General features: G+C 36.5%; 1 pseudogene; it reads right to left on the bottom strand.

Annotated features, from left to right (window-relative positions):
• Positions 1-295: 295 nt before the first annotated feature.
• Positions 296-15803, bottom strand: LOC110576142 (annotated as a pseudogene).
• Between the last annotated feature and the right edge of the window lie 1004 nt (positions 15804-16807).

A 16807-nucleotide genomic window follows, 5' to 3' on the forward strand; every position in this document is an offset into this window, starting at 1 on the left:
TGATTCATTGTTTGTGTATAACACCCAGTGCTCCATGCAGAACATGCCCTCTTTAATACCCATCACCAGGCTAACCCATCCTCCCACCCCCTGGTACAACACAATCTTCTCCTCTCAGATGCAACTAGCTTAGCATTCAAACAGCATGCACAATACCTTGGTAGCAGCAGTGCACTGTGCCTGCTCCCACCGAAGCCCTGCTCAGTTGTGTATATTTGGAGCATCTGCAGGAGTGTGAATAGTATTGAGAAGAGGAGGGAGGAAGAAACAGCTTGAGCTCCTAGCTGGGGGGAGGTCAGCCAAAGTTGTGCAGGGCAAGCTTGAGCATGTCATTGGTGCAAACCCAAGCATTGTTGATGTTCTTTAATAGGAACATCTAGTGGAACCCCATGATGGGGTTCTCAGCAGCTTTGAGCTGACCCACAGCCATGCTGATGACACAGCTATCTGGCGTGGGATGATGGTCCTGAACTGTAATGCTGTACTGGATTTTCTGGAATGGAAGCCTGGGCTGCTGTCCTTCCCACTTAAAGCTAATGTGTCAATATAAATTAGTTGGGTTCTGTCCTTATCAAATAACTGGTAGTAATGTTGAATAAAGTTGGATTCAATCTGCTCCCAAGTTGGCTTGTCTCTCACTCTGGAGCATCACTGGGCCTCATTGAGACCTGAAGGGCTGACAGTATGTCTTTCTTATCTCTTTAATTTTCTCCTTCTGGAACTCTGATGAGATATTATTTGATTGTATCTTCTATATTTTCCTCCACATTGCTTGGATTTCTCTTTCTTATCTTCTATTTCTTTAATACTGTATGCTGCAATCCAACTAAATTCCTCAGATTATATTCTATTTCACTAAGTCCTTTTTAATTTATGTTTTTCTTTCCCTCAAGTTCTTTATTCAAATGCCTGCATTTTTATTTCAATAATTTCTAATTGATTGTCATTTTTGCTATGGTGTCCTGATCTTGCCTTTATGGTATCTATTCTTTCCTTCAACTCTTGATTATCTTAAAAATACTTTAAATACTCTTTCAATTTTTCTTTTCTTTTTTTTTTTTTTTAAAGATTTTATTTATTTATTTGAGAGAGAGAGAATGAGAGAACACATGAGAGGGGGGAGGGTCAGAGGGAGAAGCAGGCTCCCTGCCGAGCAGGGAGCCCGATGTGGGACTCGATCCCGGGACTCCAGGATCATGACCTGAGCCGAAGGCAGTCGCTTAACCAACTGAGCCACCCAGGCGCCCTACTCTTTCAATTTTTCTATTATCTATATAGTTCACAATGTGTTACTTCTTGTTTGCTTACTCTATCATGGTGGTTTGCTTCCTTTTGTGGTACGCAATTTTGACCATAATCTCATCTTCAGAATAATTGTTTCTTTTTAAAAATATTTTATTTATTTATTTGACAGAGAGAGAGAGTATAAGCAGGGGGAGCAGCAGAAGAGTGGGAGAAGCAGACTCCCTGCTGAGCGGGTAGCCCTACGTAGGGCTCAATCCCAGGACTCCTCATGACCTGAGCCAGAGGCAGACACTTAACAGACTGAGCCACCACCAGGTGCCCCAGAGAGTAATTGATTCTTAAGGGATTCTTCTATGACATGGATTGTGCAGACTTACTTTAAGCAGTTTCATATTTACTTCTATTGAGCATCTATAGGTCTCAATGTTTTCAAGGCTACTTTTATAATAACTTACTAGATGGAAATTTTCATTATCCTTGTAAAGTATGAATTGTACATTTTTTCTGCATCTAGCACTTGCTTAGGGTTCTGATTCCTTGCAGATGACTCTTTTTTTCATAATACTTTCAAGATGGCCAACTTTCTTACTAAGTCTCTAGGCCAACGGAGATATTTTAATGCCTATTTTACAGAAATGTGACTCCTAGTTTTTTTTTGCAGAGAGCTTAGTTCCAGTTCTCAGCCATTCAGAGATCCAAAACCCTGCCTCTTTTATTTATGTAAGTATTGAAAGTGCAAAGTCTATACAATATTCCTGGATTTTTTATCCAATTAGTCATTTGATTTTCATTCTCATGATATTACTATCTGTATACTATCAGTATAACTCTGACTATATAATTCCCAAGCATTTAATTCCAATCTGAGCTTTAGTCCTACATTTGTACCTGTTTACTATTTTTCACATTAATGTCCACCATCACCTCAAACTCTAAGCTTCTAAAATAAATTTCTCATATTACAAAAAATTGATTTACCTTCTGAATTTCCTACAGTTGGTCCATTACTTAATGCACACTTCAGAAAACATACCAAGCCAAATATGTCACAAGCCAAAAATAGAATTTTGTACTATGTAAGGGCTTCTGTTCTTAAAGAGAATAAATTTAAATCTTGAAATACAATTCTTATTTAGATACATATTTAATTATATATTTTGCCGTGTTGTAGTTTTAAACAGTTTTCCTTTCACAATTTAATGCAAATTTAAATCCAGCAAGCCTAGAAAGATTTCATTCCACCTAATTTTTATCTTCATCTTGTTTGGATTCATTTGAGACCTATGTTTCAATTACAAGTATCAGAACTTTCTCTTTTTTTCAACTTCTCTTTCATTTGTCATGAAATGAAATTAAAATGTACCCAAATATTCAACATTTGTACCACCAAGGTGCTCCTCTACAGACATAGATGAAGGTGCTTCTGAAACTAAATCACTGGCTGGCAAGTAGTACCAACATGCAATAATTCATAATTATTATTTTTCAACTGTTATACAAAAGTCCAAATTAAACAAAAAAGAGGCATTTTCTTTTAAAGATTTTATTTATTTGACGGAGAGAGGCACAACGAGAGAGGGAACACAAGCAGGGGGAGTGGGAGAGGGAGAGGCAGGTTTCCCACGGAGCAGGGAGCCCAATGCGGGGCTCAATCCCAGGACCCTGGGATCATGACCTGAGCTGAAGACAGATGCTTAGCCACTGAGCCACCCAGGCGCCCCTAAGAAAAGAGGCATTTTAGGGTGCTATTATAAAGTGCATGAAAATGAGGACTACATGAAGACTAACTGTAAAAACCAACAAGAGGTGCCTTGGTGGCTTAGTCAGTTAAGCATCTGCCTTCAGTTCAAGTCACGATTCCAGAATCCTGGGATCGAGTCCCGCATCAGGCTCCCCACTCAGCAGGGAGTCTGCTTTTCCCTTTGCCTCTGCTGTTGCCCCTGCTTGTGCTCTCTCCCTCTCTCTCTATCTCAAATAAATAATGAATAACAAAAAAAAAGTAACAAAGCCAAGAATATTTCTTATTTGGTATTTATCTTCCTAATTACTCAACTACAAAGTAAACTTTTCCTTTTCTCTTTCTCCCTGATTCTCGATATGAAATTAGCTGAAAAGTCCTACAGATTTTTCACTGAGTGTTTTTTCTGAATCCTCATGTTATACTATCCTCACTGTCACTATTCTAGCCCAGGATCCTATGACCTCCCTGTAGGCCTATAATTCATCTCAAAGATGTCAAATTGTCAATCTTACAGGGCTCAGAACATGCCCCTCATTTTTTCATTTCTATAATTTTTATCATTTTGTTATCCCCAAAGAAAAAATTCTCCCTCATCCTGTCAACCACTGTCCCTACTATGCTTGTCAGAATTATATGCTCCTTTGAAACCAAATTTCAAACTCTACCTATTCTATGAGGCTTTCATTACTATGTCAACCTGAAACAATCTCTTAAGTATTATGCAATTTGTTTGATACACATCATTATATTGCTTTGCACAGTGATGGGTATATGATGATAAAGCCAAAAAGTCCATGACAAATTTTATGGACCACTAGAATTCTGTCAACACAGGAGTCTTTACAAATATTTGGAAGCTGACCTATTCTGCAGACATATTCAAATTATTTCAAATGTCTACTTATTATTCATGAGTAGATTGTAGTTTGCAATAATTCTTAGTGTAACAAACTTAATTTTTAATATGGTGCCCATGAGATATTACATGCCCTGTTTTTGTTATTCTTTTGAATTTTTGATTACAATCCTTCATTTGTCTTAACACCAGCCCTTTATGCATGCCATCCTTTATGCTTAGAATGCATCCCTTCACAGATCTTTACATCTACTTGTGTGATTTCTAGTCATCCTTCATCTTTCAGTTTAAAATCCCTTCCTCAGAGAAGCCTTCCTGGATTCTCAGATTAGCTTTGTTCCCACTGTTATACACTTTAATAGTATGTGGCACTTTTACTCTATGGAATATTTTATAATCTGAGTTTATAGACCAGTGGTGATTGTTATAAATAATATCTAATAAAGAGCTTTATTCTTTATTCCCCCCACAATTTAGGGGAGGAGATGAATCCATATATTCTGTCCAAGCAACTCTAATTAAACTCTATGATCCTCTCACATCTACTACCTATAAATTCTTAGAATTTTATTGGTTTTTAAACCAACAGAATTTATTTTATAATCATGCAATTCTACTTAAACATGTTGGTCCCATTATCTCTTTTCCCCATAATATGGGCAGTTCTGCAGTCAGCATGCTGCCAACATATAATTTACTGGATGGTATACAATCCCTTGTGAGTGTGGAGAGTTTGGTTCTTAATCCATTCTGATTGCTTTTCTCTTGATACAATATATTTAATGTTTTTTTTTCTTTACTTATACCTGGAGAAGGAACATTTATGAACACCCACATTTGATATGTATTTTTAAATTTTTAAAAATTAATACTTTTATTTCCAAACAGAGGGTCAGCTCCATGAGGGTAAAGAATGTTGCTTACTTTTGTTCATCATTATATCTCCAGTTCAAGCACTATATATTTTTTAATTTTATTTTATTATGTTATGTTAATCACCATACATTACACCATTAGTTTTTGATGTAGTGTTCCATGATTCATTGTTTGTGCATAACACCCAGTGCTCCATTCAATACTATATTTTATACATGGATTGTGCTAAATAAATATTTGTTGAATAAATGAATGGTGAGCAAAAATCAATGAAATCACCACAATTCAGCAGCAATCCTGACAGGTAAAGTATTAAGAGGAAGTTTATAAAGTGGGGTGTGGAAGTTTAGAAAGGGATGGAGAGGAAAAGTAATTGTGAACTTGTATGAGTAAAGGATCAGAAAAATAAATCACAGCATATAAGCTTTTGTCTCTAAGTTGAAGAGCTTGTAGTTTCCTTCATTCTTTATCATTTATTACCTAAATCAAGATGCAATATTCTGTATGAATAAAAACAGCCGGCCTTTGAAGTATACATATTACACCTCTTGTACTCTTTTTTTTTTTAAGATTTTATTTATTTATTTGAGACAGAGAGAATGAGATACAGAGAGCATGAGAGGGAGGAGGGTCAGAGGGAGAAGCAGACTCCCCGCCGAGCAGGGAGCCCGATGCAGGACTCGATCCAGGGACTCCAGGATCATGACCTGAGCCGAAGGCAGTCGCTTAACCAACTGAGCCACCCAGGCGCCCACACCTCTTGTACTCTTTAGGACATGATTCTTGAAATGCGACTTGCATCATTTTCAATGAGTTGTAGCTCCTAACTCATTCACAATCTTACGTTCAGTGAAGCAGAGAGTTCCTCAGAACTAGAAAAAGCATCCCTTGGTTCTTTTGGTTAAACATCACTCTTACTCTCTCTTACTTGTTATTTCCCAGAATGAGATGGATTCAATATAGTCTTATGCCATTCATTTGTATTAACCAAACTATTAATTAAAAATCTCAAAGATATTTAATATTACCAAAATAATTCAGCTTTGTTTTTCTTGTATAATTTATTCATTTTCCTTTTTTGCATTCAGAATCTTATTTTCCATTTTTTTTTCAGTCTTAGATCTTATGTTTTATATTTGTTTTAAACTAGTGAGGTTTAATTTTCCCCTGTCGTGGTGTACTGAATTTGTCTTATAGTTTTCTTGAGTACATTTTTTAAACCATAAAGCAATTGATGTGAATTTAAGTGTAAATTTATTAACATTGGATTACCATCATTAAAGTATAGGTGCATGTTTGCCTGACATTCTATGAGCTACCCTGCTTTCAAATGGAGTTTTATCCTTATGTATTGCTTTCTAACAGCACTGATAGAGCAAGAGAAATTCGTGTTCATTTTCTTTGGCTCTTTGCTAACTGGATCTTTCAAACTCTCTTTTTCCTTTGATCAATGTGATTAGTTTAAATGTAAATCTATCTATCATCTATCTATCTATCTATCTATCTATCTCTCTATCATCTACTTATCTATCATTTTCATGCATCTATAAATATATATGCATATTTATATAGTAATAATGTCATATATATAAAGACATAGTTAATGGTTCTGCAAACATTCATGATTTATGTAGAATTCTGAATCTATATTTCATTGAACTGCATAGAGGTTTTTGAGTGTTGGTCGTTAGGTTTAGTTTTTTTTTAATCTTGCCACTTACTTTCTGTGTGTTGTTGAGACAGAAGTTCTTTCATTGATTGCTTCTCATTTTCTTTGCTGATGGCCCCCATCAGACAGACAGGCTACAAGCTAATTAGCAGAGCTTTCTTCTTGACTGCTCATTTCCTTAAACTCTCTGCAAGACAGAAACTTATGAACACTTTGCAAAATTCAACTATATACAGGATACTAATATAATAATAATAAACATTCTGTATAGATTTGAATATATTTGAGACATAATACACCAATCTATACATGCATAACTGGTAAAGGGACAATCACCATAAAGGCAGTTGGGAGGGGCACCTGGGTGGCTCAGATGGTTAAGCGTCTGCCTTTGGCTCAGGTCATGATCTCAGGGTCCTGGGATCGAGCCCCGCATTGGGCTCCCTGCTTGGCAAGGAGCCTGCTTCTCCCTCTCCCTCCACTGATCCCCCTGCTTATGCTCTCTCACTCTCTCTGTCAAATAAATAAATAAAATCTTAAAAAAAAAAGGCAGGTGGGATAATAATCATGATGCCATTGAATGGAGTTACCAAAGACTCTTCCATCCAACAAAATTCAGAAAATTATGTACTTTATAGGCTACTGAGCCAAAAACCTATTTGAACTGGCCCTATCTTATATTCTGGCTCTGTTATTAATAGCTAAATGTTTTAGGCCTAGGAACTTTCTCATCTGCACCTTTGGGATAATAATAATAATAATGCACCATGGGGCATCTAAAGGTACTATATGAAAATGGGATACAAAAGAGCATTTAAGAGTATCACATGAAATTATGAAGTGAATGCACACAAATTGCTTGGCATGGCAACTTGAATACACAGTAAGTGCCTAAAAAGTATGAGCCATTATTTTCCTGTTGCTTCTGCTGCTGTGTGGTTATTGTTATTTTTATTGTCATAGTGAAAGTTCCCATATGAGAAGTATAGAACATTTATGACATAGGTACAATGACTTTATTTCCTTACTCATGGTCTATTTTGATTGTATTTATGAAGAAAACTAAGAATATTGGAAAGTCCTTGGCAAAAAGGCTCAGTAGGTGTAGAATACAATGCCAACTCATTCTATACCTATCTTTAGGCTCAAAATCAGATAGTTAGGATTCAGTAGTCTTACAGATTTCTCATAGATTTGCAATTTACTTTGACCTGGAAAAACAACCAATGCCATCCTAAAAATTTTAAAGTTATAGATTCACACTTTGATGTATTTTCCCTGATTTGCAATTTGACATGAAGAGACTGTTTGGATCCTAATTTATTCCTACATCTGATTAACCAATTCTGAGTTCAGATGGTACTGATGATAGGGTCTTGAAAAACTTTATCTGCTTAAGAATATTATGTATTATGTATTTCTCTACCTAATACTGTATTTAATTATCTGAGCAATATTTCCAGGATCAAAATTCCACCAAAACAGTTTTTACTAAGTACAGGCCCAGGATAACATGCTTGTTAGATCTTCTTTCTTACTACCTAAGTTAAATTTTGAGTTTGTATCTAAAATATTTAAAATATTTTTTAATTAGGGGTGCCTGGATGGTTCAGTTGGTTAAGCATCTGATTCTTGGTTTCCACTCAGGTCATGATCTCAGGGTCGTGAGATGAGCCCTGTGTTGGACTCCTCACTCAGTGGGGAGTCTGCTTGAGATTTTCTCCTGCTCTTTCTCCCTCTACTCCTCACCCCGCTCTTGCACACACAGTCTCTCTTTCTAAAATAAATAAATAAAAACCTTTGAAATATGTGTGTATATATATATATCCAGAAAGGAACTGTATTTATGATTTGAGGAAATAGGTTTTATTACCCCTTTTCAAAGAGTTTTTCAATGTACTTTTATTTATACAATATTATCAATGCAAAACTTTCCTTTTTTGGGGTGCCTGGGTGGCTCAGGCAGTTAAGCATCTGCCTTTGGCTCAGGTCATGATCCCAGGCTCCTGGTACCATGTCCTGCATCATGCTCCTTGCTCGGTGGGGAGCCTGCTTCTCCCACTACCTGCCTCTTCCCCTGCTTGTGCTCTCTATCTCCCTCTGTCAAATAAATAAATAAAATCTTTAGAAAAGTAACTTTCCTTTTTTAAAGAAGGTTTTCTTCCCTTCAAGGTATCTGTCTCATATTTTCAATCTTATATGCTATATGGAACAACAATACTAATTATATACAACCAGAGCCAATGAGGAAAATCTTCTGAAATTAGATAATCAAGGTCTTTTATTCAAGACCTGCACATAGTTCTAGATTTGCCCTTCAGCTCTGTAGCAATAGGGCCCTTTTCTGGATGAAGTAGTTATCAGAAAGTCCCTAAATAACTTTCTATCATTATGTCTAAAGAAGCATTTTATTAAATGGGGTAACTTTATGAACCTATAGTAAGGTGAAAAGCCCCCATAAATTCTGTAACATTAGTACAGACAGAAATTACAATACTTCAGTTACTATCAGGAAGCAATTGGAAAACATAAATTAATGTCCCTGACAATCCTGTTATGGGGAAAGACAGTTTTCATTTGAAGTACTGGCTGACAAGGCTGCAACTTTATTAATACAAACATGCCATTTAGCCTTAGGACCTACATTTTGGCAGCTGAACAAAATGCAAAAGCTTTTACAGCTGCCTTTCACTGTTGTATTGAGGTAGTCCTCAAACACATCTCAAGCTTCTAGTAAGTGCACAAAATGTTATGCTAGATAGAATATGTGAGGACTACCAAAGAAATTGCAGGTATGACCCTTGCAGTCAAGTTGAGGAAGAAAGATGCAGTTCCAAAAAGAAAAAAATGAAGAAAACTACCTAGCAGTATTCCAAGTGTAATACAAATAGAAACTAAATACAAACTGTCTTCGTATAAGAACATATGTGTTGATTGTGCAGTAATGAGGCTAGACATTTGTGTGATTTTTCAGGTATAAAATTCTGTGTCTATTTTACTTTAGCTTTTCTGATTTATATAGCATATCACACAGGAAATCCATGATGAATCAGAAAAGAGGGTAAATAAGTCATCTTGACATCAATTCACACCACTTGTGCTCTGCAGCATCTTTTATCTTAATCATCCTTTTTCCAAGCCCAAGGCCAAACTTACTTCTCTACTAGTGCAGGTAGTTCCCCTAGTTTCTCTCTAAAAGCTGGATAATGAACAGATCTATTAATTTTGCCTCTGTTTTTGATATTCATTCTATTCCTCCAAAAGCCTTCTCCTTTAATCAGATTTAAAACTATGGGAAGTGTTTTCTGAACCTGGCTTTTCAGGGTGAAAGGCACATGCTGCTTTAATTCAAGAACTGTTGAGAAATAACCAGGATCTCATTTTTCTGTATTATATAAAACAAGGATCTCTTGAGACAGAGGCATCTTTTTTTTCCTTCATTTATTTTTGCAATATTAAAATGGCAAAAGAACCTTTTTTTAGACAGAAAGTTGGAACATTCTACAAAGGAAGTAGCCAGTGACATTTCATTCCCTTGCTCCTCAGCATAAGCACAGAACTACCTGTGAGAAGCAGTTCAGCATATTTATTATCTACCTTGTTTATACCAACTGGTGCCCCCCACACTGCAATGGAACTGCCCCTCCCAATCACACTTGCCTCAGTCCCAGCATGGCATGCTCCCTCAACCAGAAGACAGGCCAAAACCCCTGTTCACATTGTGTCTCTCAATGCAGGTCTGCAGAGCCTTGGTTCCAGCAGCAGTGGCTGAAGTTCTCATTTCACAATCTGAGGAGAGCACACTTAACTTAAAATGTGCCACACTCAGGCCAGGGACCAAACACTGCCCACAAGTGAAGAGAGCCTTTGTAGATGACTGGCCTGAAGGATAAAGCAGCCAGGACAAAATAAGAGAGCACATGTAGAATATACTGGAAACACTCCTGTAAGAGCCAGACCCTAGGAAACAGGGGAAACTACATGGCAGGACACTATAGGACTTCTTCATTATAAGGCTATCACACACAAGAACAGGAGACATAGCTGACATTCCTAACACACAAAATCAGGCACAGAGACTTCCACGAAATTAGAAGACATAGAAATGTATCCCAAATGAAAGAACAGGACAAGTCCATGGCCAGAGATCTAAGCAAAACAGAGGTAACATGACTAATAGAGAATTTAAAGCAATGATCATAAGGATACTTAACTGAACTTGAGAAAAGAATAGAACATATGAGTGAGACCCTATTTTAAAGGATAACAGAGATATAAAGCAGAGATAAAGAGCTGAATAAACAAAATGAGAAACATGTTTGATGGAATGAACAGTAGGTCAGAGGAAGCAGAGAAATGAATTAATGACCTGGAAGACACAGTAATGGAAAGCTATCAAGTTGAACAAAAGAGCAGAAAAACAATGCAAAATGAGAATAAACTTATGGAACACAGTGACTCCATCAAACGTGATAAATTTCATATTATAGAAGTCCCCAAAAAAGAAAGAAAAGAGGAGAGAAAATTTATTTGAAGAAATAATAGCTGAAAACATACCTCATCTGGGGAAAGAAAAAGATATCTAGCTTCAGAAGCCATAGAGAACTCCCATCAAAATCAACAAAAGCAGATACAAGCCAAGATATTGTAATTAAGTTGGGAAAATATAGTGATAAAGAAAAAAAAATTAAAAGCAGCAAGAAAAAAAAAAAAAAAAGTCAGTAACTTACAAGAGAAAACTGATAAAGCAGCAGGTTTTTCAGCAGAAACATTCCAAGCCAGAAGGGAGTGTCATGATCTATTCAAATCCTGAATGGAAAAAATCTTCTGCCAAGAATATTCTAAACAGGAGGGTTATCAATCAGAATAGAAGGAGAGATAAGGAATTTGTCAGACAAACAAAAAAATAAAGGTGTTTATGGCCACTAAACCAACCCTGCCAGAAATATTAAAAAAGACAGTTTGAGTGGAAAAGAGAGACCAAAAGTGACAGTAAAAACTTAGCAAACAAAAAAGCAGTAAAAATGAATATTTCTATAAAAAGTCAGAGAAGAAACACAAAAAAATGATGTAAAGTATAACATATACCTAAAACATGGGGAGAAGAGGAGTAAAAAATGGGTTCAAACTTAGACCTTCAAGTTCTTATAGACTGCTATACGCAGAAGAGGTTATATACAAAACTAAGAGTAACTATATATCAAAAACCAGTAATAAATATGCAAAGTTAAAGAGGAAAAATCCAAATATATCACTAAAGAAAAATAGCAAACCATGAAAGAGATCAGAGAAAATCTTCAGAAAGAACCACCAAAGAAATAATGAAATTACAATAAATACATATCTCTCAATAATGACTTTGAATGTAAATGGGCTAAACTCTCTAATCAAAACACACAGGGTGACAGAATGGATTAAAAAAAAAGAATCATCTATATGTGGCCTACAAGAGACTCATTTTAGACCTAAAGACACCCGTAGATTTAAAGTGAGGAGGCAAAGAAGCATGTATCATGCTAAGGATATCAAAGAAAACCAGAGTAGTAATACTTGTATTGGACAAAATTGGCTTTTAAAAAAAGGCTGTAACAAGAGACAGATTAGGGCACCATATAATCATAAAGGGAACAATCCAACAGGAAGTATAATTGTAAATATTTATGTACACAACATAGGAGCATCCAAATACATAAAAGTTAAAAACAAGCATAAAGGAACTAATTGAAAATAATAGAAAAAATAGTAGGATGCTTTAACACCCCACTTATATCAAAGAAGAAATCATCTAAAGAGAAAATCAATAAGGAAACAATGGCTTTGAATGTCACATTGGACCACATGGACTTAATAGATATATTCAGAACATTACATCTTTTTTTTTTAAGATTTTATTTATTTATTTGACAGAGAGAGACAGTAGAGAGAGAACACAAGCAGGGGGAGTGGGAGAGGGAGAAGCAGGCCTCCCGCCAAGCAGGGAGCCCCATGTGGGGCTCGATCCCAGGACCCTAAGATCACGACCTGAGCCAAAAGCAGTCGCTTAACCGACTGAGCCACCCAGGCGCCCCAGAACATTACATCTTAATACAACAGAATAAACATTCTTCTCAAGGGCACATGGAACATTCCCCAGAATAGGTCATATATTAGGCCACAAAACCAGTCACAATAAATTCAAGAAGATTGTAGTCATACTACATATCTTTTTAGTCCACACTGCTAGGAAAATAAAAGTCAACCACAAAAAAATTTGGAAAGATCACAAATACATGGAGGTTGAATAACGTGCTAATAATGAATAGTCAAGAAGGACACAAAAGAAGAAATCAGAAAGTACATGGAAACAACTTAAAATGAAAACACAATGGTCTAAAACCTTTCAGATGCAGCAAAAGTAGTTCTTTCATTTAATTATTTTTTTTAGGAGTTGTTCTTTCATTATGTTATGTTAGTCACCATACAGTACTTCATTACTTTTTGAGGTAGTGTTCCTTGATTCATTGTTTATGAATAATACCCAGTGCTCCATGCAATACATGCCCTCCTTAATACCCACCATCATGCTAATGAAAATCCCACCCCCTTTCCCTCTAAACCCCTCAGTTTGTTTCTAGGAGTCCATAGTCTCTTATGGTTCATCTCCCCTTTGATTCCCCCCCTTCATTTTTCCCTTCCTTCTCCTAGTGTTCTCCATGCTATTCCTTATATTCCACAAATAAGTGAAACCATATCATAATCGAGTTTCTCTGCTTGACTTACTTTACTTAACATAATCTCCTCCAGTCCCAACCATGTTGTTGTAAAAGTTGGGTATTCATCTTTTCTGATGATTGAGTAATATTCCATTGTATATATGGACCACATCTTCTTTATCCATTCCTCTGTTAAAGGGCATCTTAGCTCTTTCCACGGTTTGGCTATTGCGGACATTGCTGCTATGAACATTGGGGTGCATATGGCCCTTCTTTTCACTACATCTGTGTCTTTGGGGTAAATACCCAGTAGTGCAATTGCTGGGTCATAGGGTAGCTCTATTTTTAAATTTTTGAGGCACCTCCACACTGTTTTGCAAATTGCCTGTACCAACATACATTCAGCCCAACACTGTAAGAGGGTTCCCCTTCCTCCACAACCTCTCCAACATTTGTTTCTTCCCATGCCAATTTTTGCCATTCTAACTGGTGTAAGGTGGTACCTCAATGTGGTTTTGATTTGAGTTTCCCTGATGGTTAATGATGATGAACATTTTTTCTTATGTCTGTTAGCCATTTGTATGTTTTCTTTAAAGAAGTGTCTGTTCGTGTCTTCTGCCTATTTTTTGACTTGATTATTTGTTTTTTGTGTGTTGAGTTTGAGAAGTTCTTTACAGATTTTGGATATCAGGCCTTTGTAGTGTCATTAGCAAATATCTTCTCCCATTATGTGGGTTGCTTCTTTGTTCTGTTGACTTTCCTTTGCTGTGCAAAAGCTTTTTATCGTGATGAAGTCCCAAAAGTTCATTTTCGCTTTTGTTTCACTTGCCTTTGGAGATGTATCTTGAAAAATGTTGCTGTGGCTGATGTCAAAGAGGTTACTGCCTATGTTCTCCTCTAGGATTTTGATGGATTCCTGTCTCACATTGAGGTCTTTCATCCATTTTGAGCTTATTTTTGCTTATGGTGTTAGAAAATGGTTGAGTTTCATTCTTCTGTATATAGCTTTCCTATTTTCCCAGCACCAATTATTGAAAAGACTATATTTTTCCATTGGATATTTTTTACTGCTTTGTCGAAGATTATTTGACCATAGAGTTGAGGGTCCATATCTGGGCTCTCTATTCTGTTCCATTGGTCTATAAGTCTGTTTTTGTGCCAGTACCATTCTGTCTTGCTGATCATGGATTTGCAACATAGTTTGAAATCAGGCAATGTGATGCTTCCAGCTTTGTTTTCCTTTTTCAACATTTTCTTGGTAACTCAGGGTCTTTTCTGATTCCATACAAATTTTAGGATTGTTTGTTCCAGCACTTTGAAAAATGTCACTGGAATTTTGATCAGGATGGCATTAAAGGTATAGATTGCTCTGGGTAGCATAGACATTTTTTTTAAAGATTTTATTTATTTATTTATTTGACAGAGAAAGAGACAGTGAGAGAGGGAACACAAGCAGGGGGAGTGGGAGAGGGAGAAGCAGGCTTCACGCCAAGCAGGGAGCCTGATGCGGGGCTCAATCCCAGGACCCTGAGCCGAAGGCAGATGCTTAACTGACTGAGCCACCCAGGTGCCCCTGGGTAGCATAGATATTTTAACAATGTTTATTCTTCTGATCTATGAACATGGAATGTTTTTCCATCCTTTTGTGTCCTCTTCAATTTCTTTCATGAGTGTTCTGTAGTTCCTAGAGGATAGATGCTTTACCTCTTTGGTTAGGTTTATTCTGAGGTATCTTATGGTTTTTGGTGCTATCGTAAATGGAATCCATTCTCTAATTTCTCTTTCTACAGTTACATTGTTAGTGTATAAGAAAGCAACTGATTTCTGTGCATTGGTTTTGTATCCTGCCACATTACTGAATTGCTGTATGAGCTCTAGTAATTTGGGGGTGGAGTCTTTTTGGTTTTCCACATAAAGTATCATGTCATCTGTGAAGAGAGTTTGATTTCTTTGCCAATTTGAATACATTTTATTTCTTTTTGTTGTCTGGTTGCTGTTGCTAGGACTTCTAGTACTATGTTGAACAACAGTGGTGAGAGTGGGCATCCTTGTTGTGTTCCTGATCTTAAGGGAAAGGCTCTCAGCTTTTCCCCATTGAGGATGATATTCACTGTGGGGTCTTCATAGATGGATTTTATGAACTTGAGGAATGTTCCTTCTATCCCTATACTCTGAAGAGTTTTAATTAAGAAAGGATGCTGTATTTTGTCAAATGCTTTTTCTGCATCAATTGAGAGGACCATATGGTTCTTCTCTCTCCTCTTATTAATGTGTTCTATCACACTGATTGATTTGTGAATGTTGAAATAACCTTGCATCCCAGGGATAAATCCCAGTTGGTCATGGTGGATGATCCTTTTAATGTATTGTTGCATCCTATTAACTAGGATTTTGTTGAGAATTTTGGAATCGATATTCATCAGGGATATTGGTCTAAAATTCTCCTTTTTGATGGGGTCTTTGGCTGGTTTGGGGATTAAGGTAATGCTGGCCTCATAGTATGAGTGTGGAAGCTTTCCTTCTGTTTCTATTTTTTGAAACAGCTTCAGTAGAATAAGTATTATTTCTTCTTTGAATGTTTGGTAGAATTCCTCTGGGAAGGGGAGTTTTTGGGAAGTTTGTGATCACTGCTTCAGTCTCGTTACTTGTTATTGGCATATTCAGGTTGTCAATTTCTTCCTGTTTCAGTCCTGGCAGTTCATAGGTTTCCAGGAAGGCATCCATTTCTTCCAGTTGCTTAATTTATTGGCATATAGTTGTTGATATTAATTATAATAATTATTTTTCTATTTCCTTGGTGTTAGTAATGATCTCTTCCTTTTCATTCATAATTTTATTAATTTGGGCCTTTTCTCTTTTCTTTTGTATAAGTCTGGCCGTGGTTTATTGATCTTATTAATTCTTTCAAAGAACAAGTTTCTAGTTTTGTTGATCTGCTCTACTGTATTTCTGATGTCTAATTCATTGATCTGTGCTCTAATCTTAATTAGTTCTCTTCTAATGAGTGGCTTAGGCATCATTTGTTTTCTCTCCAGTTCTTTAAGGTGTAAAGTTTGTTGGTGAAATCGGGATTTTTCTATTTTTTTGAGTGAGCCTTGGATGGCTATATATTTCCCCCTTAGGACTGCTTTTGCAGTATCCCATAGGTTTTGGATTGATGTGTTTTCTTTCTTAGTGGTTTCCATGAATTGTTTAAGTTCTTCTTTGATTTCTTGGTTGACCCAAACATTCTTAAGCAGAATGGTCTTTAGCTTCCAAGTGTTTGAATTTCTGCCAAATTTTTTCTTGTGATTGAGTTCCACTTTTAGAGCATTGTGGTCTGAGAATATGCAGGGAATAATCTCAGTCTTTTGGTATTGGTTGAGACCTGATTTGTGACCCAGTATGTGGTCTATTCTGGAGAAAGTTCCATGTGCGCTCAAGAAGAATGAGTATTCTGTTGTTTTTGGGTGGAATGTTCTGTAAATATCTATGAGGTCCATCTGGTCCAATGTATCATTCAAAGCTCTTGTTTCCTTGTTGATTTTCTGCTTAGATGATCTGTCAATTGCTGAGAGTGGAGTATTGAGGTGTCCTCCAATTAACATATTGTTATCAATAGGACTCTTTATTTTGGTTAACAGTTGGCTTATGTAGATGGCTGCTCCCATGTTGGGGGTGTATATCTTTACAATTGTTAGATCTTCTTGTTGGATAGAGCCTTTAAGAATGATATGATGTCCTCTTAT

Source organism: Neomonachus schauinslandi, chromosome X, assembly GCF_002201575.2.
Source record: "Neomonachus schauinslandi chromosome X, ASM220157v2, whole genome shotgun sequence".
Lineage (NCBI taxonomy): Eukaryota > Metazoa > Chordata > Mammalia > Carnivora > Phocidae > Neomonachus > Neomonachus schauinslandi.